Consider the following 23,018-nt stretch of genomic DNA (forward strand, 5'->3'; position numbering starts at 1 on the left):
GTGTTTTACGATATGCTGTAATAAATTTGAACATGCATTGTTTTTCTTTTATCACACATTTGTAGATATTGCATGAAGCATTAGGTCATGAAAATTTACTTGAAAGTCTGGGAAAAATCATGGAAAAGTCATGGAATTTTAGTAGTAAAAATATGTATGAACCCTGTTTGCAGAACTAAAATGAATTACTTAGGGTACATTTTGTTAAACGTTTCAGATACACTTTCTTGTACATGTCTATGAGAAGGTGGGGCTTGCTGTAAAGATCATTTAGTAAATCTCTAACCTAAACCCTTTTCTAAACCCAGCCAATAATGTTTTCAAAAGCAAACTTAAGAGAAGGGTGCACTGCTGCAACCACATAGTTTTATCTTGATTTTTTTTTACATTGCTTTAATCTGTATTGTGGAACCTGCTCCACTGGACTTGAACTTGAGCGCTCTGCATCGCAAGTACAACAATGTACAAAATGAGCTACAGAGCAAGCTGACCATAGCACAAAAGTTGTCCATATAGAAATGCTTCTGCGTCAAGTGATACATTCTCATGCTTCTGCGTCAAGTAGTACATTATACACGCTGTCGTTGAGAGCATTTATACTTCTGCAATCTGTTTGTGCTGCCCTGGCAATAACACTAAATGCTGGTTTATACTTCTATGTCAAGCGTTCCGCTGTGACCTATGACGCCTGCCTTGCGCATGCATTTATAGTTCTCTTCCGAAACGCTAGCTGGCAGCAGTTTTATGTTCCTCTGTGTTGTGTTTCTTCATGGGTGTTAATGTACCCACGCTAAAACTATCTCGTTCAGAGGCGGGAACCAGTGGGCATGCAACAACTTTAAGGTAAATACAAAACTAAATTTTTCATCTGGATCTCATTTACAGGACTCAACACTTGTAAACACTTACTCCAACAGAGTCGTAGCTCTCAGCACCAGCCACAGTCGTCACAGCTACCAAGCCGACCAATCACAGAGCTTGCGATATGCGTGGTTGCGACGTGTAGTTTCATTTTTTGTGAGATGTTCATCAGGGGCACCGTGAGGGCTATGTGATCATGCAAAGTCTGTGCCAGAGCATTTGCATACGCTTGACGCAAAAGTATAAATCAGCCTTCATGGGATGCAAGGTGGAGGGATTTCTATGTTCCACTGTACCAAATATTGTTTTGCTGTGTTTTGAGCTTAATCCATAAATGCATGCAACGCTACTGTAGAAGTAGCTCAAAATCACACTCATTCAAGCAAGAAAAAGGCAGGAACTGGCGAATGTTCAACAGCTTTAATCATAAAGTAAACAAAAATAAAATATCTACTTGCAGCTCCTCAACAGATCTTGACACTTGTTAAACCTTCGCGCCACCGTGCCTGCTCCTGTCTTATAGCTCTCAGGCCCGCCCACACTCATTACCACTACCAAGATGGCCAATCACAGATCTTGTGCTTTTTGTCACCGCAACATGTAGTTACATTTTTAGAGAGGTGCATGTCAGGGTACTTTAAGGTTATCTGAAGGACCTACAGTACCATGTTCACTCAATACAGAAGTATAAATTAGCCTATATTTAACTGCAAATCGTAGACAAAAAAAGTAGTTTTGTTGTATTTTGTTGGTGTTTTGCAAATAACTGCATTAAAAAAAATCCTTTATTCTCTGATAATAGATCACTGTAACCATCATTAGTGTGAAATGGAACAAAAGTTGACCCATAGTGTTAATTTTACCGAGAAACTGCGATCACTCATATGTTGAAGAAATACATGATTGTGGTTTCACAAAAGTGTAGGCTGAGGCATAAATTTCCAATGAGCCTGTGTTAGTTGAACCCATATTTGCATTATTGGCCGAGTTTGTTATTATAAGGATATACTAAAACTATAACCAAGGGAAAATATATACTCTGTGAAATATTGCTGTAATTTGCTATTCCAAGCTATTCATCTTATGTTACATTTTGAGTAATACTCCTAATAAAGACCGGATCTTTTCCCATATGAGTGAAGGCAATCACTTTTACATAAACTATATCCAGAAGCTGGCACTAATCTGATTTTCCAGGATAGGCTATTGCTGTATTTAATAGTGTGTATGTGAACTTAGTGTGTGTATGAGCTCATACACTGAAGCAAATACACTGCATGAACTCTGGAGTATTTGTTGACGATCTTGTACTAAAGGATAAGACTAGAGGAAATGAGGTGACAGCAATTGGAGATAGCAAATGACAGTGTTGTCTACATAGAAACGCATGTTCATTTGTTAATGCCAGCTTATAGGCTCTCGTCCCTCAGGTATATTGCTTTTCAATTTAACCCTAGTGCTGATCCATACAGCAAGGGTTAAATTACTTCCCCAACACGTTTAGATCTGTGTACAGTGATGCAGTGAATAGACACAGCAGGTGTCATTACACACATGGACAGGAAGCAGCATAGATCTGATTCATGAGTTTTAATCGATGTAACGCAATCCCTCTTTGTAGAGGAAGTGGATATGTGTGTTTATTGAAACTCTTGTGGCAGATTCTTTCTGAATGGCTTCAGGAGGATTGCTGTTTCAGAGACAGATTGAGTGTCAGAAATTGAAGATTTGGGGAGAGGAAAAAACTTTAACTGGAGGTCCAATTGATGAAAGATGAAGACATTTTTAAAGAAATTGTTGACCATTTTGAGGGATGTAAACAATAAAAATGGTCCCAATGTATTTCCTGTTTTACATTTTTAATTTCTATAGTTTCTGAGATTCCAAAAAGAGTCACATACATATTCATGAGTAATGTTATGATAGCTGTTTTAACATGTAGTTATGATTGAATTGCCTCTTTTTACAGTTATGAAATAGTTTAATAATAAGGAGGAAATGGTTATGGGCCAATGAAATCATCACATTGAAATGGTCCATAAAAAAATAATCCGCAAAATTATTTGTGAATGAGACCCTTTTTCTCACAGCAGATTCAAATGTTATCTCTCCATTAAATGGGTGTTATCAGTGGTTATCAACTGATAGATATGGGCCAGTAGGAGTCTTCTGTGCCTACTAATAGGGGCAGAAGAATGTTATCATCCATCCACAAGTATAATCAGCTATAGATCACATATGGCTGTTGGCAGAACCCAGAAGTTAACGAGAATCATTTGTATTATTTGTTAATTTTTCCATTAATTGCATTTTATTAACATCTATCCCTACCCCAGCCCTAAACCTAACTGTCACAGTAATGTAAAAACAGGTCTGACTGTGGAGTCTTCTCTATTAGTATAGCTGATTAAGCAGGAGAATTATTTGTATTACTTATTTAATTTCGCATTAATTTTATTTTATTAACGTCTACCCCTACCCCGACCCTAAACCCAACCACAGTAATGTAAAACACATCTGGATTTGGAATCTTCTCTATAAGTATAGCTGATTAACCATGTGGATGGATGATAACAGCCTTCTGAGCCTACTATTACGTGCAAAAGGCCCCTTGTACCTGCCCATACCTATTAAAGGACAACCACTGATAACGCTTATTCAATCGAGTGATAACATTTGAATCGGGTGTTTTCTTATTAAAAAAATCTAATTGTTTTGGAATAACATGATGCTCAATAAAAATCAGAATTGTAATTTGTATTTACATTGATTTATTTTGGTAAACTACTTCTTTAATTTCCAACTCACTAGAAATAAATAGAAAATCGTAACTGTTAGCTGGTATGCAAACACTGTAAATATTATAGTTCTTGCCATCTCCATTCAAACAAAATAGCATTTTGAGAGCAGGAGCAGATGTAAGTGTGCAGTGTGTCTGAAATGTTTCTCATTGGTCTGCCAGGAAAACTGATGTATTTATTGAAAGTGGAAAGCTTTCATCAGGATATGATTTCACCAGTATTTTGTCCTAAAATGGCAGACAGATGTGAAGGTTGTCATTTGGACTTGTGGTGTTTGTGGCAGGGCACTTGTAATCTGCTACTGAGTTTTCAGATCTTGTACTGACACCCAACAAAATGACGCCCATCACATTGTGTTCCCCTCATTTTTTTATTTTTGCAGAAGTACTGACCTCTTTCTTTCTTGCAGTCTGCTCCTCTGTGCTTCTGTTTTCTGTCTTGTTCTGTTTTTATTTATTCATATCTTTAAGTGAACTTGGTCTTAATGTAAATCTGCATCCGATGTGAGAAGTTGGTATTTATTTGGTATTTGTCACATACACTGCTGGAGTTAATGCATTACAAGTAACCTATAATCGGATACTTTTTTTCAAGTAACTAGTAAATGATTAATTTAAATTTCCTTCAAAATATTTGATTTACTTTTAACATAAAAAAACCCTTTGTTGTCCCATTAATTGACTGACAGCTCTCCGGCTTCTGTGTTGAGGGAATGTTTTGTGTACGATACGGAAACCTGATACTTGCTATAGTTGTAGCTTAAATGTGAACATGTGTTTACTTATCTCTCTTGCACAATAACAGATTCAGTATTCCTTAAAATAATTAAAGACGATGAAATGCAAACTCGGAATAGTCATTGCTAAATAGTGTTGAACTTTCTCTTCATGCAGTCCAGAAATGCAGCACAGACGGAATTTTTGTTTGAGCTGTACCTTAACTGTGCTGATATATATTTGTGTTACCTTCAGCCTGATGTTTATTCATTTCATATTTCATTTTTGATGTAAAAGGGCCATACATTTGTCAAAAATAGAAGCTTTTTTATAGTATTACAGATTCTGCACAATTAATCGAAGGGGATTTTTAGGCAAATTTCAGGCACAAAACCGGCTCTGAAATCAGTTTTAAATCTTCAGCATGAGCTTTCAGAGCAATAGGGTTCACTGACAGTCTATGCAAATAACAGGCCTGTAGCCAAGGGGGTTCAGGTGGTTCGAAACACTCACCCCTCACTGAAGAAGGTCCAGAATTTGTCCCATTCATGAGCTTATTTGTCCTACTTTGACTGCTACACCATCATAAATAGTAAAAAATAACCCATCCAAAAGTCTTTAGGACCAAGAGGAGTCCTGGTATGACTTCAATTAATCAGTTTTGGCCAACACAAAGAATTATTTTTCAAGAGTCCAACATCCAGCTGTGCAAAAAAACATCTGACATAAGCGAAGTCATATTTTGCTACTGTATTGTTTTTAAATAAAGAAAACATTTGACTAGTAACTTGAATATAACCAAAAAAAAAAAAAAAAGTTAAGCAACAAAAGCGGCCCATATTAAAATTAATTTGAATACTATTTTGACTATTGTTGTTCTCCATTACTTTTCAAATGTACTTTTTTACAAGAGAGGCTAGAAAAATTGTGAAGCTTATTATTATTATGTTTTAATGTTTTATTATTCAAATGGCCAATTTCTGACTAATTTCTGAAGAAATTGAATGTGCTGGCCAATTTGTTATTTGCCTAATGAATTAAAATAGACTACAGTTTTTTTATTTAAATGTTTTTCCTTTCTAATGATATATGATGTACACTGTAAATGCGAATAGTATTCCTTACTATCAAAATTCTAGTGTGTTTACTTAATTTTAAGCTAATTGTTGAGTTTACTAGAAATGCATTAGTGTTGCTGACATAGTAAGGTATAAAGTTCCCATAACTAATGTAATTTGAGTAAAATTGCTTATAAGAGCTAAGCCATGCTGTTACGCATGCGTACTGGGTGGTGATTTCCCATCCCCCATCCCGAGTCACAACCAACCGCCACCCAGCACCGCCATTGAAGGACAGGATTTCATATTGAGAAGATGTACTGCTGTAAAATCAAGGTAAACTTTTCGTTTTAATTACTACTTTGATTTTATTTGTATAGTATCAGTAATCTGTTTATTTCCTGCACTTTGTGAAATTGTTTGCTGTTTTGTGAACTAATTAATAGCCCATGATGTTGTGACTAAACGTTTTGACCACTGCACGTTATTTGCAATACTGTCTACTTTACTAGATAAGCTATTTTTAGCTGCTTAGTCCTTTTTAATAACTATTAATAATTTGTAAAGTTAGTAGTAATTTGTAAAGTGGGCGTTATGCTCTAAAAGAGCGGGCCGCGCCATTTTAAATGATGCACTGAGAGAGCAAGAGCGCGCGCAATGATCCGTTCAAATAGATGTAAAGTTAACACATAGCTGTAGGTCTACATTTTTGAAAAAGAAAACGAAACCTATTTATCCGCATTACAAAGACAGTAACGTTAGTTATCGCTGAACTTTAGTGGCGATTGTTGTGACGAAAATATGCGTGTTTTTTTTTTAAGATTTACTTTTATGAGATCACCTGCAGGAAGCAGGTGAGGAGATCAGCTGTGATTCGGTCCGGTGTAACACCGGCGTCAGCGAGCGGCTCATGACCAGACCAGTCGTTTTTTTCTCCATGATCGCCGGGGCAGCAGCAGTTTTAACCCGCCGAGGCTTTTAGAACATTATAAAGCAGTTTCAGCTCAAAATGGACCCGTGAGTGTCGTAGGTAATTTAGGATTTCGATGCGATTACGATTCGTGTCACTGTATGAGGCAGATACATATTTACACATGATGCTAAAGTGTGCTTATGCTAACAATCCTTATGAAACTTAAAGTTAAACTTATGAAAATGCGAGAGATATTTAATTAACTCATTTATTTGTTTTATATGCTATTTGTCTTTTCTTTATGCCGTTTTGAAGGTTTATTCCAGTGTTGCCGCTACGTTATAGAGTGTTTTGTATTGCTGTAATGACAAATAAATCTGACCAGATGCGACTGAATATGTGTGATGGATAACGTTAATGATGAAGTGGTATAACTCGTACAACCAAGCACAGAAACATCCCTTTGTTTGCTCAATATCACACAAAGGCATCAACAAGCCTTTGTTATAAGCAAACTTTCTGTAAAGAAACAGGCTTTGCCAAACCTGTTAGTTTGCATTTTTAAAGAAGGTTTCACTAATTTTTAACAATTTAGGGCAAATAAATTTGAACAATTACAAGGTTGTTTAAAATGTAGCACACGATTAGAGTATTGTGAGTGGCATATTTGGTTTGTAATATCATTATACCCTTTATTTATTTTTTATTTCAGACTACCAGTTTGTGAGCTGATATGCAGTGGAAATGTAAGTTTTGCACTTACACATCAAAGAAAACTTTTTGAACAATACCGCACAAGCCATAGAACATATTCATGAATTGTTCTATTAACGTTACCTTGTCTCCATACTGAGTGTCAGGGTAATTTTAAATCGTTTAATGCATTAAAAGTACATTTAACAAAATTCTCAGCAAAGAACTGCATGATCAAGAATAGTCCGAATATTTTGTCCATTTGAATAATCATCTGAGGACTAGTTAGAAATAGGGTTGTTGTGTTGTGATACCATTAATTTATGTTACAATACTATACCAGCTGAAGTATGGTGATACCAAGTAGTATTGCAATACTGTAATTCATAACTTAAATCCATGAAATAAAGAAAAATGTCAGAAATAATATATTGTATATGTTATTATAGGCCTACTTGAATTTAAATAATTCCCTTATTGTTGAAAAAAGTATTTGCACATCACCTAAAATGTATTCATTCCAGCAAAAAAAAAAAACATTAAAATAAAGATACATAAAGAAAAGAGCATTTTTCCAACAAACCTAGGCTATATGAAGTGGTCAAAAATTGTTTCCTGTTGCTATTTTGGGTTTTTCATCTATCATACTTTTTTCACAATTATTAACGGATAAGAATCCAAAGTAATTCAAAATTTCACTTTATGAGTCATTCTTTTTAATAGATTGTCACGGTTGTTGTAGCTATTATATCATATTGACAGGAACAGAAATAAACCAATTCCGATTCAAAATGAACCATCACAAAATATGCAATAGGCTACTATAAAAGGCGCAAATTCTACAGTTTTACAATCTTAGAAGGCTCCATAGACTATTAAAATACAATGATCTATTGTTGCTGAATCGTGTAAGTATTTTAGTGACTTTTTCACATGCAGCATTATGTATTGTAGGCAGACTGTTAATGACAATACTACCGTTTACAAACTACAGTGGCACCGCCAGTATCTTGGAGCCATAGTATCACGATACTACCATAGTACCGGTAAACCGTGCAACCCTAGTCAGAAAGTTCAGTGTCCTTTTAAAGACATCAATTGAGACAAATATTTATTCCACTTTTAATGCGCATAAAAGTAAGGCACACCAGCAACAATGCCATGATTATATTTAATCGGGGGTTGTGTTTATTACTGTTTGGTGACAAGTATAGCTCATGCTTTTGATGACAGGCGCCGGGAGTATTTGGCAGCTTTTATTATTCAAGAACATTTAACTATGTCATGTTAAAGTGTAACATCTGTTGCTAAATGGCATTGCATTGTATCATTGCATGTGTTTCTGATTTCTGTTTTTTGTTTTAGAATTTCGCTTAGCCATGTCAATAACACTTTACGTTTTTGTGCACAACAGTAACATCCAGAATGAAGTCATAGAGGAAACACCAGCTGATGCAAGTGCTGCAGAAGGTTTGTTTTCTTTTCAAAACTTTGTGTGATTTTGTGAATTTGTGTTTTTGAATGTTATTAATGACTAATAATGTTTTGATTGGATCTTTGCAGAATTCAATCGAATATCAGGAAGAAATGTGAGATCCAAGTTCTACGCTGCATTGGACACACACTGCTCGTTTGATTGAAATAAAAAAAAAAAAAAAACAGGAGAAAATTGCAGAAGAAAACTAGAAGAAATTTTCAACATGTTAATTCAAAGGTATTTTTGTGACATCATCTTTGAATCATAATTTGCATTTGATTGCAATAAATTGCATTTGATGTTTTCATTGGGCTATAATGCATGTCTACCTGTCTTTACTTTTTCAAGGTCATCTGGCAGCAGTTCTCCGGGGTCTTTCAGTCCTTTAGAGGGATGAGTCTAAAGAAATTTTCAGGATGTGTTTTGTAAGTAGTATTATTGTTTCTGCTTTCTTAGACTGGAAATGAAGCAGTCATTCCAGTTTACTTCACTTATTAATAAAAATTTTCAATTTTATAAAAATAAAACAAATGCATTTAATGTAAGTATTTGAAAGTAAGAGAGATGTTATATTATGGCCTTTGGAGCAAGAGCATTGCTATGTTGCAAATACAGCAGCTTGTGCCATCACAGGGTCAGTTAGCTTCATAGGCCAGTGAAGTAATGAATGCATTTCTTTAATTTTTAAACACACTTGTTTTGAAAAGGAGGAAGATTAGCTTGAAAAAAAAATCTTAATAAGTGTAATACCTATGTAATATGTTGAGAGAAATATAATTTCAGTTGAAAGTACCTGCTGGATTAAGATGTAAAAAGATAGTGTTAAAAGCCACAAAGTCAAAGATGCTCCGTATTATAACCAACCCTGTGAAGTCACCTGCTGTGGGATTGTAGATGGCTGCACCCTTGTTCTAAAAGCCATACTAAAACATCAATTTTCTTATTAAAAAATAGTTATTAATACATTTTTAAAAAGTGTGCTAAATAATGCAAACTTGACTCACTGCTTTAATCTAGCAAAACCAAATGCATTCATGAATCGGTTCCCAATTTATTAAGTTTTCCCTACAAAATATTTATATTGATTATGTAGCACCAATTGGTCTCTCACACATTTGCATTTAATTTCTTGAAAATGTTTTAAAAGTACTTTTACTGCAGTTTGTTTTAGTACATTACAGTGTTTCTTTAATTAAAAAAAAATATTGTTCATTTAGAATAGTATCATGTTCAAGATACTGGAATTTGGTACCAATCTCTGCTGCAATTTTAAGCAGCAAATTTCCTGCTAACATTTTAAGCACTTTTGAGCACATTTTTAAACAGCACTGTTTTGCCATTCTGTTCACATGCTTAACAGAAATGACCTTCAAAAATGCTCAAATGTTAGCAGGAAATGGATGTTTTTAAAATTACTTTATGGATTGGTAATAAATTCCACTATCATGACAAGCCTAGTAGAAGCAGTACAGGCAAATCCATCGTGTTGGTCTACATTGAAGAAGGAGCACCATAGCAAGGCCTTCTTATAAGAAGCATTTGAATGTAAAATGTACTATAAACACAAATAGTCATGCTAATAAGCAACTAGTTAATAGGGTAATTGGTTCCTACTAAAGTGTTACTAAATTAAGCACAAGGAATTGTATTTTTTTCACCTCTGCTTTTGGTCTCCTGGCCACTACAGGCTTTATTAGTGCCATTTAGAATATCAAACTTTACTTATTTTTCTTTCTCTATTCATAGGATGTAATTGTAGAGTCGGACTTCAGTGCAGAAGATGTTGGCCTGCTGACTGTCGTGTGTGAAGATGTCTAAAGAACCTCATTATGGATGCAATGTGGGCCTTTATACTGGAAGGAAAAGTGGTTATGGACTTTGCCACATGCAGTATGTCTCTTTTTTTGCTTTGATTTACACACTGAATTCGGACTACCCAAAGACTTTGAGCAATGCATTTGAATTTGTTCAACGTGTGTTGCTTTTGCTGGGAGGGAAGCGTAATGTGTTTTATTCGGCGAGTGCCTATATACTGCTGTGCTTTATGTTTAAAGGTTCAGGTATAATGGCATGTTTAATTACAAAGTGTTGCTTTTTAACATGTTGCTGTTTGCAGTGTTACATTTAGGACTGCAGCATTTTGGTGTTTAAAACACTTTTTTTTTTTTTTTTTTACCAAAAAAGTGTATTGTGATTTATAGGGTTGTCAAAAGTATTGAGTTTGGTACCAATCGGTACTGAAATAAATAAAAAAAAAGTCCATCCATTTCCCACTAACATTGCAAGAACTGATTGGCCATTGTGTTCACATGCTCAGTAGATATGACTGATTGGCTTTGAAGGTCATTATTTTTACCACACTTCACCACTGTTCACCAGGTGCAAAGATACAAAGACACTGGATAACTTCAAAGCACTGTCGATCAGTCGATTCATCACCAGATAGCTTATATGTTAGCTTCTAAACAAATCAGCTATCGACATGGCTTTGAAACACTTCAGTGTCTGTGTAACTTTGTTTGGACTCAGTGAAAAATGGTCAACCTATGACAGTCACAGCCAATCACAGTCATTTCTGTTGAGCATGTGAACACAGTGGCCAATCAATGGTGTTTAAGAACGAGCTCAGTAGCACTCAAATGCTGGTGGAAAATTGATATTTTTAATATTTCAGTATTGATTGATACCAAACTCAATACTTTTGACCACACTAATGTGATATTTTCTGTAGGAAAATCTAAACTACACAGTCTAACAAATTAGCTTTAAAGCTTAATATCTGTTCCTCTGTGAGTGTCTATATGCTGCCATGTTTAAGGTGCTGGTGCAATGGCATGTTTAATTACACTAATTCAAGTATCTTTTTTCCAAGTGTCAAGTATTTAAAGTTTTTTTGATAGATTTTCAAACCTTTTCGAAAACTTGTGTTTTAGGGTTGAACATGTTTATTATATTTTTTGTCTGTATTGCTGTTTACAGTATATTACAGCACTTTACAACAGGTTTTTACAAAACTGTATTGTGTACAAGTGTATTGTGATACTAAAATATCACAAGTGTATTGTGAAATTCTGCTAATTTTGTCAAATAAAATGTTTACATTTAAGACCTGTATAATGTCATTACTTGTAGGTTGAACTACATATTTTATGTTCAGTTTAATTGAAGAAAATGTGGAAACCGATTGCACGTAGTTTCTTTAGTTGACATTACTTAAAATGGTGGATTAAAACAATGTTGAGACTACTAGCATTCAAGATGTTAACTGAACATGGTAGAACAGTATTAGTTAAATAGAGTTATTAAAGTAATCTTACTATAAAACCCTAAGTAAGATTACTAAATAATGACAAGTATGTTAACTAGAATTTTCTATTAAACTTACTTAATTTTTAACAGTTAGTTTACTTTATAAGTTTTAGTTTTCTTACTTCAAGGCAATAATTAAACTTAACTTAAGATTTCCTTGTAAGTTTATATTGCAAAAATAAGGCAATCGGTTTCCAAACTTTTTTTAAGTAAACTGAACATGTTAGAATTTACAGTGTAATAAATGTGTATTTTAAAAATACTTATTTGTCATATTTCTTTATTCTAAACATTTAGGAAATATTTCTACTACACCAAGCACACATCAGGCACTCATCAAAAAGTACATCTATAAGTGTGGTTATGATGACCATCCGATAAAGTTATTAAGCCAAAAAGCTGTGCTTAAAATGTCACCTAAATTAAGTATATAAATCTTATAAATAAATTGAAAATTAAGCAAATAATTACAGAAAAATCAAATTTTTTGAGAACAAAAACCCCACCCTTTACACCAGGTTGGCTATTGGCCTGAATAATCATGGGGGGTTTAATCTGTGCAATCCTGAAATCAAATATAATAATTTTGGGATTTGACAGCTGTTTGCATCTCTTCATCTGGAACTACAGCTCTGTAATGCTGCTACATCTGAAAGCATGTAAAAAAAAATCTACATTTATTAATCTGTTATTACTCCTAACTCACTTCAAAACTCTAGACAAGTGTTTGAAATATTTCATTTCTTAATATGATTCCATAGTTGTGTGTTAATTTGCCACAGTTCATTGATAAAACCAGTTGATTACTTGTGTCTCTTCTTTTTGGCGTATTTGCAGTTTTTATGTTAGAGGAATGCTCAGAGGAGATTTATTAGTGATCATGGAGCCACGCTTCCCTAACATCATGTGCATGAGATCAGTCAAACTCTCAATTTAATTTTGATTACTCAAGCAGTCCTAATGGCAAACAAATAACACATAACTTTTCTTAAAAAGTAGCTCAATAGCTCTTGATTTTTAAAGAAGTCGCTCAACATAGAAGTGCAACGATTGCTTTTAAAAATAGCTTTCCCCTACATTAGTCTCATATCGACAAATTGTATAACCTACATCAAATTGTGTGCATGCAACATTTCATCATTCAGAGTAAATGGCAATGTAATTCACTCTCTCGCGTCCTCCGTTGCTAACCATGACCAATGGCCATCTCAGATGCATCTGTGATTGATGGAAGAAAGGTAACCATGCCAGTATCAAGCCTGAGACTCAAGAGCTCATTTCCACTAACCCCTATCAGCAGACTCTTTAATAGTGGCTATGATTGATTTAGTAACTGGCTGATATGATGTTGTGTGCCTGGGCAAATATGTAAATTTGTAGCTGACACACACCATTAGCCAGGCCGGATCACGCTCTATAAATCATGTCTTTAATCTTCTACACGCTGCTTCCTGTAAATGCTGTTCATCTCATTTCCTCCAGTATTACCTGTGTGCCTCATCCGGGTGCTGGATGTCTATTTTTGATTTATCTGATGGTGTAAATGTCTGTTTTTGCTCCTAACTTGAATGAAAGATGTTTGTGAACTTGTTTGATTAAATAGAGTAAAAATAACCCGAGGCAATGTTATCCCGTATCACTATATGTGTGTGTATTTAGATTGAGAGAGAGAGAGAGGGAAGGTGAGACCAAGAAACAGAAAGGAATCATTGATCCCGAGCTGCTGAAAACTGTCACCAAATCTTCCCCTGAGATTGTGTTGAACAAAGGTCTGATGGCTCCTCTTCAAGACAGGAATGTGCCCCATGCTAAGGGCACAGCACATCTGACAACACATTGTGCCGATGCCAGTCAACTATGTGGAGAGGGTTTAGCATGTCCTCCTCCTTTTGTCGGGAGCCCAGCTAAAACTCTGATTCTCATCCTGTTCCAAAACACTTCTCAGTTCTAATTGTTAGAAAACAAAGGGTGGCAATCTGGAATGCTGATCACCCAGAAGATATTCCAGTTATGACAATGGCTTTAGATAAGAGAGATGGGGAAACTTTTCCACGCATTGTTTTAGTTTGATGGGGTTACCAAACATTTCTGACATGATGAGCGAGGATTAGAATTTTTTTTTTTCTCTGGAAAAATAAATATGTTGATAAAACTGCCAGTAAATGCCAGTCTTAATGAGCGATTCATTAAATGCTTCACTGAAACTATTTGTTCAAAATGGCTTATTCATTTAGAAATCAAGCAACAACCTTTATAACTGAATCATTGACGTAGTGTCTATTCATTCAGGAACAAAACACTGCGGTGTTGCTCTGATAAACTTTATGAGACGTACTCAAAATTGCTTTTGCTACTTGTTCAAAAACTACTAATTTAATGAGTTCAAGAAACACTGTTCATAGGGTTTTTGTAGGATGACCTAATTGTTTTATGTTCAATCCACTTAAATTTTTAAAAATGATAAAGCTACTAAGTTAATAGGATAAGTGATTACATTTTTGTTGGGACGGCATGAAGGAATTGTGTAGAACCCTGCATTTTTTTACAGTGCATGCCTTACTAACTTCAAACTGTATTATAAGCTTAAGTCTATAAAGTTGGTGTGCTTGCGCCATTCATTGCGTGAGCACATCGTGCCACATGCGCACTGCGTGCATGGCATTCCTAATACAGTATGCGTGCAAGAAAAGAAATAACAAACTTGTGCACGCAAAAGATGCAACATGTGAATGGCTTTTAGGTAATAGCCTCAGCTAGTCTGTGTGCATATTAAGCCTCGGTGTACAAGCTTGGAACTTTAAACTAGCACACAGTAGGCTTAACTTTGTTTAGTTGCAGCAGTTTTGTTCCATGCAGAATAACCAACACAGTTAAAATATTTTGTTTTGCAGCAGCTAAATTGTTTTATGTTCAAGTCACTTAAATTTGTAAAAAAAAGATTAAGTTACCTTAATCAATTTGTGTTGGTGCAACTTCAAAGGAATTGTGTGGAACCTTGCATTTTTTATAGTGCATATTTTACTAACTTTAAACTGTATTCCAAGCTTAATTATATGTAGTCAATGCTTTTGTACTGCTTTTGGAAACATTACTTGATGACAATAATGTCAACCCACATACTGTTAAAACAACAAAATTATGGTAGATTATAAATATCACACGTCCTTAAAGTGTATGAAAATATTTATTCTCCAGCATATTATATAGATCAGTTGTTTGACAGTTCTTTATAGCGAATGCACTTTAAATTGTTAAAGTTTTTCAATACCCCATATGCTAATTATGTTATTAGGAAAATTAAAGTAGCAACACTTTATTTATACTCTGTTGAGTTGGAGTTATTATAGGAGATCTTTAATTGGAGTGAAACTGGCTAGCATAGAAGTACATTGTGGGCCAATGATCTGGGTTGTTCACAGAAAGCTCAGTGATATACATTTAAATAGTTCATTCATTTTCTTTTCGGCTTAATACCTTTATTATTCTGAGTTTGCCACAGCGGAATGAACCGCCAACTCATTCAGCATATGTTTTACGCAGCGGATGCCCTTCCAGCTGCAACCCATCTCTGGGAAACATTCATTATTCACACTCATACACTGCTGACAATTTAGCTTACCCAATTTACTACATGTCTTTGGACTGTGGGGGAAACCAGGAGCACCCAGAGAAAACCCACGCAAATGCAGGGAGAACACATAGAAACGCCAACTGACCCAGCCGATGCTCGAACCAATGACCTTTCTGTGAGGCGACAGCACTACCCACTGCTCCACCGCATTACCCATTTAGATAGTATGAAATTAAAATACTAAAACAAAAGCATTTTTTTCTCCTTGGCTTAACCTTGAAAATCTGTGTGACCCAAAAAACTCCCTGTCTGTAAGGTGTTGTTTAATGTACAGTTATAGACTTTGAACTAATGAAAATTTCACACTGGGAATGGGCTAACCTACACAATAGAAATGGAAGTCAAGATATTTCAGCATAGTCTCTCAGACATCATGGCTGTGGATGTTTAGCCAACTCTGATTTACAGGTAAGAGATAGCTTTTATCTCTTGTCGTTTTATCACATTAGGTGAGGACACGCTGTACAAGAGAACATCTGAATTCATATTAAGCTTTATATATAGCTCTTCAAGTGTAGTGTTTCTGAGATTATAATTGCACTAATGATTGCTCTCATTTCCTTTGACCTTTTATACATCATTAAAGGCTAAAAGGAAATGGAGGAAACAGACTATTTAAAGAACAGTCTGGAAAGTGTATGTTCATGGCCCTACAAAGTATATTTTGGTCTCTCAAAGCTCTCACAAGCTTTGTCCTGCTTCTCTGAAGTTATCGACCTCTCAGGCTTATTGCAGGGATATTTTCAGTGACCTAAAAACAGCTTTTGCTCTGAATCAAGCTGTTTTTAAAGACCCACTTGGCACTTTATAAGTGGGCAATGCAATAGACTGTTTTCCTGCTTAATGGTTAAACTAGCTTCGTCCAAAAATCAATTGAAAACTATTCAGCAGTCTCTGTTTAATCAAATCAGTCTCTTCCAAAAGACTGAAACACATATAATTGTTATTCTAACTTAGAGTAACACACGTCTACACAGTCAATCATTTGTGACAATGAGGAACAGTGTCAGCTATATTCATCTGATGGAGAATATTTGGTTTTCATCAAACTACGAATGTTCACGCCGAAATAAATAGTGACAGAAAAGGGGAAGAGGAGAGGGAGGATCTCATTATTATAACTGAAGAATGATTCCTCAGATACAGCTTGTCAGATGATAATATAAAAATCGTACTGCGGTGGTTGTGTTAGTCTTTTGTCAGGTTGCACCACACATACCCACAATGCCCTGCAGCTTCAGGTTGTCCTGTACGAACTGACAAAGACAGCAGGTGTGCAAATACTAGTAAGGCTCACTGAGCAAAGAGTTAAGATAGTGGGGGTAAACAAAAGACTCATTTGAATGAGCAAACAGAACACATATTGAAATGACTCGTACGAATAACAACATACATAGACTTTCAAGACTATTTTCAAAGCTGCTACGTTATGTCTTTCTTTCTTTCTTTCTTTCTTTCTGTCTTTCTTTCTTTCTTTCTTTCTTTCTTTCTCTTTCTTTCTTTCTTTCTTTCTTAGCTTGTAAATTCAGTTGGATTTTAAAACCAGTAAGTCGATTGTATGCAGCTGGAGACAGTGTTATGGAAATTAAGAACCAATGTATGTTTGCTATTAGCTTAAAAAGGCTCATCGGTTACTGACACTATGAAACTCCTCCACTTTCCCACAGAGTACAGTATCTGGGTAACTTTAAAGGGTTAGTTCACCCAAAATTTACAATTTTATTATTAACTTTCCAACCTTCCAGACCCTGAGACCTTTGTTTTCTTTAAAATACAATTAAGAAATTTTAGGTGGAATCTGAGAGCTCCCTTATTCTCCAATAACAGCAATGGTCCCGACACGTTCAAAGTCCAGAAAGGTCGAAAAATATTCTCAAAACAGACCAAAAAATAAAAGACTATTCAATTGTTTCTTCTCCTTAGTGTCAGCATATTGCGCATGAGCTTTGTGCAGTGATATAAGCAAAGTACAAGCACATCCAAGGTAATACATCAGAGACACAACCAAGTATGATGCCTGAATGCACACCAAATACTTACTGTACACAGATATGAAGAAACTGATTCTGGTAGCTTGATAATAGGGCTGCACGATATTAGAAAATTTTGCATTGCTATATATATATGTATATATATATATATATATATATATATATATATATATATATATATATATATATATATATATAGTGCATTTCTGTATTTATATGTGTTGTGAGTATTTTTATGCACGTTTGGTCAATTATTGATAAATCGATGTTTACTATTTGCACCTCCATCAAATCTAATAAAAAATCTATGAAGTTTTTGGGATAACTGACACATTTTTATTGTGGTCTGTGCTATTTGCAGTGCATTTCAGTATTTGCTCATGTTGGGAGTATTTTCATGCATAACAATCTATAAATACAATCAAGAAAAAGATACAACAAAAATAAAGTGTTTTTATTTTATTTCCCGAGTCTAACCGTATTCAAGTACAGTTACTGAATGATTAAAAAAAATAATTAAATAAAACAAATCGTTGTTAAGTCACAAGTAGTGCAATTACTTATGCCTGAATCCTTTTAAAATCATTATACAATTCCAGGCATCAAAAACACATGCAAATGATACATTATAATAGAAACTCTACATTCCATACCTGCAATGTGCCTATTGCGAATAATCACATTGCGGTATCGATGCTGCACGATATATTGTGCAGCCCTACTTGATAATATTCCAATTGAGACACTGAAGGCATATGGTGTTTTGGACGAATCTAAACTAGTCGGAACCTTGCTGTCTATGAAAGATGAGCATGCGCTCAGATTTCTCCTTAAATATCTTAATTTGTATTCCAAAAATGAACAAAGGTCTCAAGGGTTTGGAACAACATGAGGGTGAGTAATTAATGACATAATTAAATTTTTGGGGTGATTTTACACTTTAAATGTGTTCAAATCTAGGTCTACTCATATGGAAAAGTTCTGAAAATCATCTCTACTGCTATCTCTCTCTCTGTCTTTCTTTTTAGGGTGTTAAGTGGATCCTTATATAGAGTCACATTTGACTGATGAGAAAACAGACCGTCTGTTTTGCATGGGAACGCAATTCTCTGTAATTCATGTTAAATAATTCATTAGACTGTGTTCAGTTTGGTCTACAGTGTACACTTGTGCTCTCTCTTTTTTTTCTTTCCCTCACACTGCCATCCGTTTATCCAAGCGGGTTTTAGTTTGTCTCATGTTTACATTAGCACTTGACAAAAATCGGATTCTCAGCATGCTGATTCACAGCTGTTCCTTTGGACTTGTTCGCTTCCAGTTACTTACTTTGTCAAAGCCAAGGAGGACCCGCCGCTGTCTCCCATGCCCGAGGCGGAACAGGAGCGTGGTTTTGTTCTGTAGTGGCGCTTTGCTCCAAGGGCACTGATTTCCAAAGGCTGGCAGCTTGTGCTGACATGCCGACTCATTTAAATTGTGCTTGACAGAACAACCCAGGGCAATTAATCATTTGACTAGCATGTGGAATGATGCTGTATCACAGACAGAGGAGAGAGAGAAAAGGACCTCTTGCACGTTTGCTCTTCCTATCCGATTCACCAACCATGAAATTGTTATCATGCCCATGACAGTGTATTTTCCCTTGTAATAAAAATCTGCTCGGCGCAAAGGAGCTCTTCTTCTCATTAAGATGGAGCAATGGACATTCATTTGCTGTCGCTTGTATAGTAACACATTAAGACATATGTTCTCTGTTTGATTCTAGATGAAGACAAGGTTCTGCCAGAGGGAGGAATGATGAAAAAAGGCAGAATGAAAAGATTTGATGCTGTGTTAGTTTTTCATAGCCACCAACCATATGGTTTCCCTCACTGCTGAGCCAGCTGCTGATATTTATTTCATATGCATATTAAAACTGGAGAGTGAATGCTTTGTAGATGGGTTCCAAAAATTGTACAGTGATTGCTTCATTGCTGATGGGTCTTTTATAAGCCTCTGAGGAATCCTTGAGAGAAACACCAGTCTGCACTCTCTGCTAAAGTGTGATTGAATGTTGCATTTAGCCTCTAATAAAGTTCTATTGGAGACTTCGGCAGCTGGCTCCCATCTGGAGTTTGTGAAGAGACTTTGACTGTGTGTGTGTGTGTGTGTGTGTGTGTGTGTGTGTTTTGGGGGGGGTGAGAAGCTTTTATTTGGTAGAAGTAAAATGGAGTCAAATGTTTATCTTGAATGAATATAGTAAATATGATTTTGAAAGACTGCTAAAGAATTGCCAGCCTACAGAAAGTGGACTGATACCTTCATTGGTTTAGAGATGTCTTCTTAGGCATGGCATTTGCTTCAGTTGAAGTTTTAAATAGTGCTAAACTGACATGTTCAATGGAAAAACGTGTGTTTCTTGCATGTGTCATGACAGTTTGCATTGGTTTTTGTATTTCACGGGAGTTTAAAAATGACATGTCAAGTAAGTGGTGCGATGGGCTTAATGCTCTTGTGTTTGAGAACAATATTCCACCTTCAATAAATGTTAACATGTAGTGTAGTTAATGTAGTGTTAACAACAAACATGCATCTGTAGCAGCTTTTTAGTTTTGCTTTGAGCTCTTTTATTGTAATTTTTCAGTAGGCCGCTCATACCAAAGAGTGTGCTAGCAAGTGTGATCAAGGTAGTACTTCTAATGGCTTTGGTTATAAAATGCAAATGGTTTGAGATCATAACATTTTTTGCTGATTATTTCAGAAAAAGTCATTTAAGTTATATAATGCCATTATGATTCACTGCAGTTTTCCAGCTGAAGGAACACTATGTATACATAAGTTTTAAATTAGTATTGGTACTAATAGGTAAACTATTTATAATGTGATTTTTTTTTTTAGATATCAATTTTTTTCTTATTTCAGACATGAACTTCACTTCTGTTGTCAGCATACAGATTCAGTTGTGTTTTTTTTTTCAAACACAAATACTTCAGTTTGGAGGAAATCAGAATGGTTAAATAGGATTATTCAGTGTGTAACACTTTTGAGCACTTTAATACACTCTGCACCCTTTTCATTACAAGTGTAAGTTATTTTATTAACGCCTGAATTAAATAGAGCATCTTTTAATTCATATTTATGCCTGAAATATCTCTCTCTCTCTCTTCATTAGTGTGTGTCAAGGAACATGGAAAAATGCATTATAATGAGGGGAGTCTGAATGGATAAAGCAGAATTATTTAACATTAACCCCTGATTAGCACTTCCAAAATAGCCAAATGAGTAGTGCTTAATGTTTAGGAAGTATATCTTTCCATGTAAAGCAGAATGGTTATTGTCTTCTGTGTAATTTTCATGATAATTACAATGAATTCCACTGGGGGTTTGCAGTTGAAAAGTGTTTCACTTCAGTTTGAAATCTCCTCAAAACTTTCACAAGTACCCATTGCTTTCTAAATTGTATTGCACTATTTTGGAGTGGTTAACACAATTGTTCAATTTGACAATAAAACGGTTTCATTCTGTTCTTTGTGAATCTTAAAAACTGACCTTTTGGAACTGATAATTTTTCACATTTAAAAATGTCCCCAGAACAGCATGCATTGCTTAGTAAATGTTGAAGGAGAATCTTTGCAAATAATTTGTACCACTTTGGCCTAAGTTAATTGACTCTACATACAGTAGCAGCAAATGTCATGAGTTTGAGGCACTTTTAAGTTTATCCAGAGAAACTTGCATGAAAAATTGTCTTCTTGTGCTGAAATGAAAGCCAATTGAAGCCCATGGAATGCTTTGATTTGTATGTGTACAGTAGGATATACAGATGCACACATATCAGCACAGATTTTACTAAACCATACATAGAATGCTCAAATATTCAGTTCGAATTTGTTTTCCCGAACATTTTGCTCTACTTTTTGGCCGACACTGATCCGGGCTGTTGTTTAACAATCTGAATAGAAACCAATGAGAGTGAAAAAAAACTACTGAAAACAACAAAACAAAAAAACACCTGAGTTGATGAATTTGAGGTGATTAAACATTTAAATATAAGCATTAAGAGCGAAAAAGCGGATGAGCTTTTCTATTGAGCATGTGTTCAGTGTCTTTCTCCATGCACACTAATAATGGACTATACTTTAAAAGGACACATGTTCATACATGTACATTATAAAAAAATCTGGGCTTAATAAACTCCCTTTTTTTTCTACAGTGCATAACTGTGTGAGTTTTATGTGAACATGCAGTCTGTCCACTTGTGCGCTGCTTCAGGGGTCAGCAGATGTTGCTACAGCATTAGCATCTGTTCACTTGAACCACTGGACATTGCACTCCGGAGTCTAACACTCTGTAAAACCCCCAACGGTAGATTTGTTTTAGGATCATTACCCCTCTCACTCACCCTGATAAAGACTGTATGAAAGCATTCATCTCCCCTTGCTCCTCTGAGCCACATGTCAGAGCCCCAGAGACGAGAATCTCCAAAGCTCTGTTTACACAGGGGCTCAATCCACTCCTGAGCTCAGCTAGCCTCAGCGAGCACCACGCTGTAAAAGAAGGCCACAATCACTCCTAATTAAGCATTGGGGTGGAGTCCGAGCTGCTTGAGTCCCCTTGTTTGAACGGCCATTTTGTTCCATGCCAGCAGTGAGAGAGTGAATTGTTATCAGTGTAATCTTTGTGGGTTGAGCATAGAAACAATGTCTCTTCAGTGTAGTAAGACTCGCCGTGTGTAAATGACAGGCAGTGTTGTGCTCGTATAGGGATCTGATTTAGCCGTATAGGTTTTCAGTGCTTTGGCATGCGAGACCTCTGTGTTTAACATCTTTGTTCTCAAACCAGCGCTGCTGCCGTAGGATAGGATCTAGTCGTTCGGCGTTCCTCGAAAAGATTGCTGAGCTATCCTCTCTTTACGAGAGAGAGATAGAGAGCGCCTGGCCCCCGTCTAACTGAGGCTAAAGGGCTGCAGAGGAGAGCTGTGATATTTGAAGTAATTCACAAGTGCATGTGTTCACACATTAGTGGGATGCAGTCGGACAGCCACAAGGTTGAGAGCTAATTACAGCATTTAAAGCCTATCAGTTCCATGTGATTGCTGCTTGTGCTGGGTAAACGGCTTTTATTTGGTATGCAGTGGAAGTTTCCCCTCACAGCGAGGGCTCTGTGGCAGCAAATTATTTTCATCTTAATTGCATGTAGGTGGAGACATGAAATAATGGGGCATATTTGTGTTCAATCTGCTGTGTTTTCATTACATTGTGGAGGAAAACATTGTTAGCGGGAGTTAATTAACAAATATGAGTAATTGCTCTACGCTCATATTTATCACTAGTGTGTTCGCAACAGGCAGGCCTGAAGCGCTAACGACAAAGTGCTACATAAATCAAAGTGCTTTTCTTTGCCAAAGCGGAGCCCTTGGGAGGTACCTTAGAGCTTAATTAGAATCTAGAAGGATTTTGTTTTAAGTGTGAGGTGAGCAAGCACTTGAATAACAATGATAAATTAGGCCCCAGAGCATTGCCTGTATGTTTTGGACCGTGCTCGCAATGTTATATCCCATTTCTATATAATTCACAAAGTGTTATGGCAGAG

At 35.8% G+C, this 23,018-nt stretch overlaps 1 protein-coding gene and 1 long non-coding RNA gene across 4 annotated transcripts in view; both read left to right on the forward strand.

The window, feature by feature from the left end:
• The window catches only part of tox3 (TOX high mobility group box family member 3), a 292,726-nt gene that overhangs the window by 220,452 nt on the left and 49,256 nt on the right, over window positions 1-23,018 (forward strand). The gene's annotated exons all lie outside the window — the stretch shown is intronic.
• Window positions 5,723-11,625, forward strand: LOC137490786 (uncharacterized). Of its 2 annotated transcripts, XR_012383407.1 has the most exons (8): window positions 5,723-5,772; window positions 6,258-6,466; window positions 7,062-7,095; window positions 8,457-8,512; window positions 8,606-8,756; window positions 8,868-8,944; window positions 10,266-11,268; window positions 11,420-11,625. It is a non-coding gene; the product is annotated as an uncharacterized lncRNA (long non-coding RNA). The 2 variants fall into 2 exon arrangements; XR_012383406.1 differs by lacking the exon at window positions 6,258-6,466.

The sequence above is a fragment of the Danio rerio genome, chromosome 7 (genome assembly GCF_049306965.1).
Source record: "Danio rerio strain Tuebingen ecotype United States chromosome 7, GRCz12tu, whole genome shotgun sequence".
Taxonomy (NCBI): domain Eukaryota; kingdom Metazoa; phylum Chordata; class Actinopteri; order Cypriniformes; family Danionidae; genus Danio; species Danio rerio.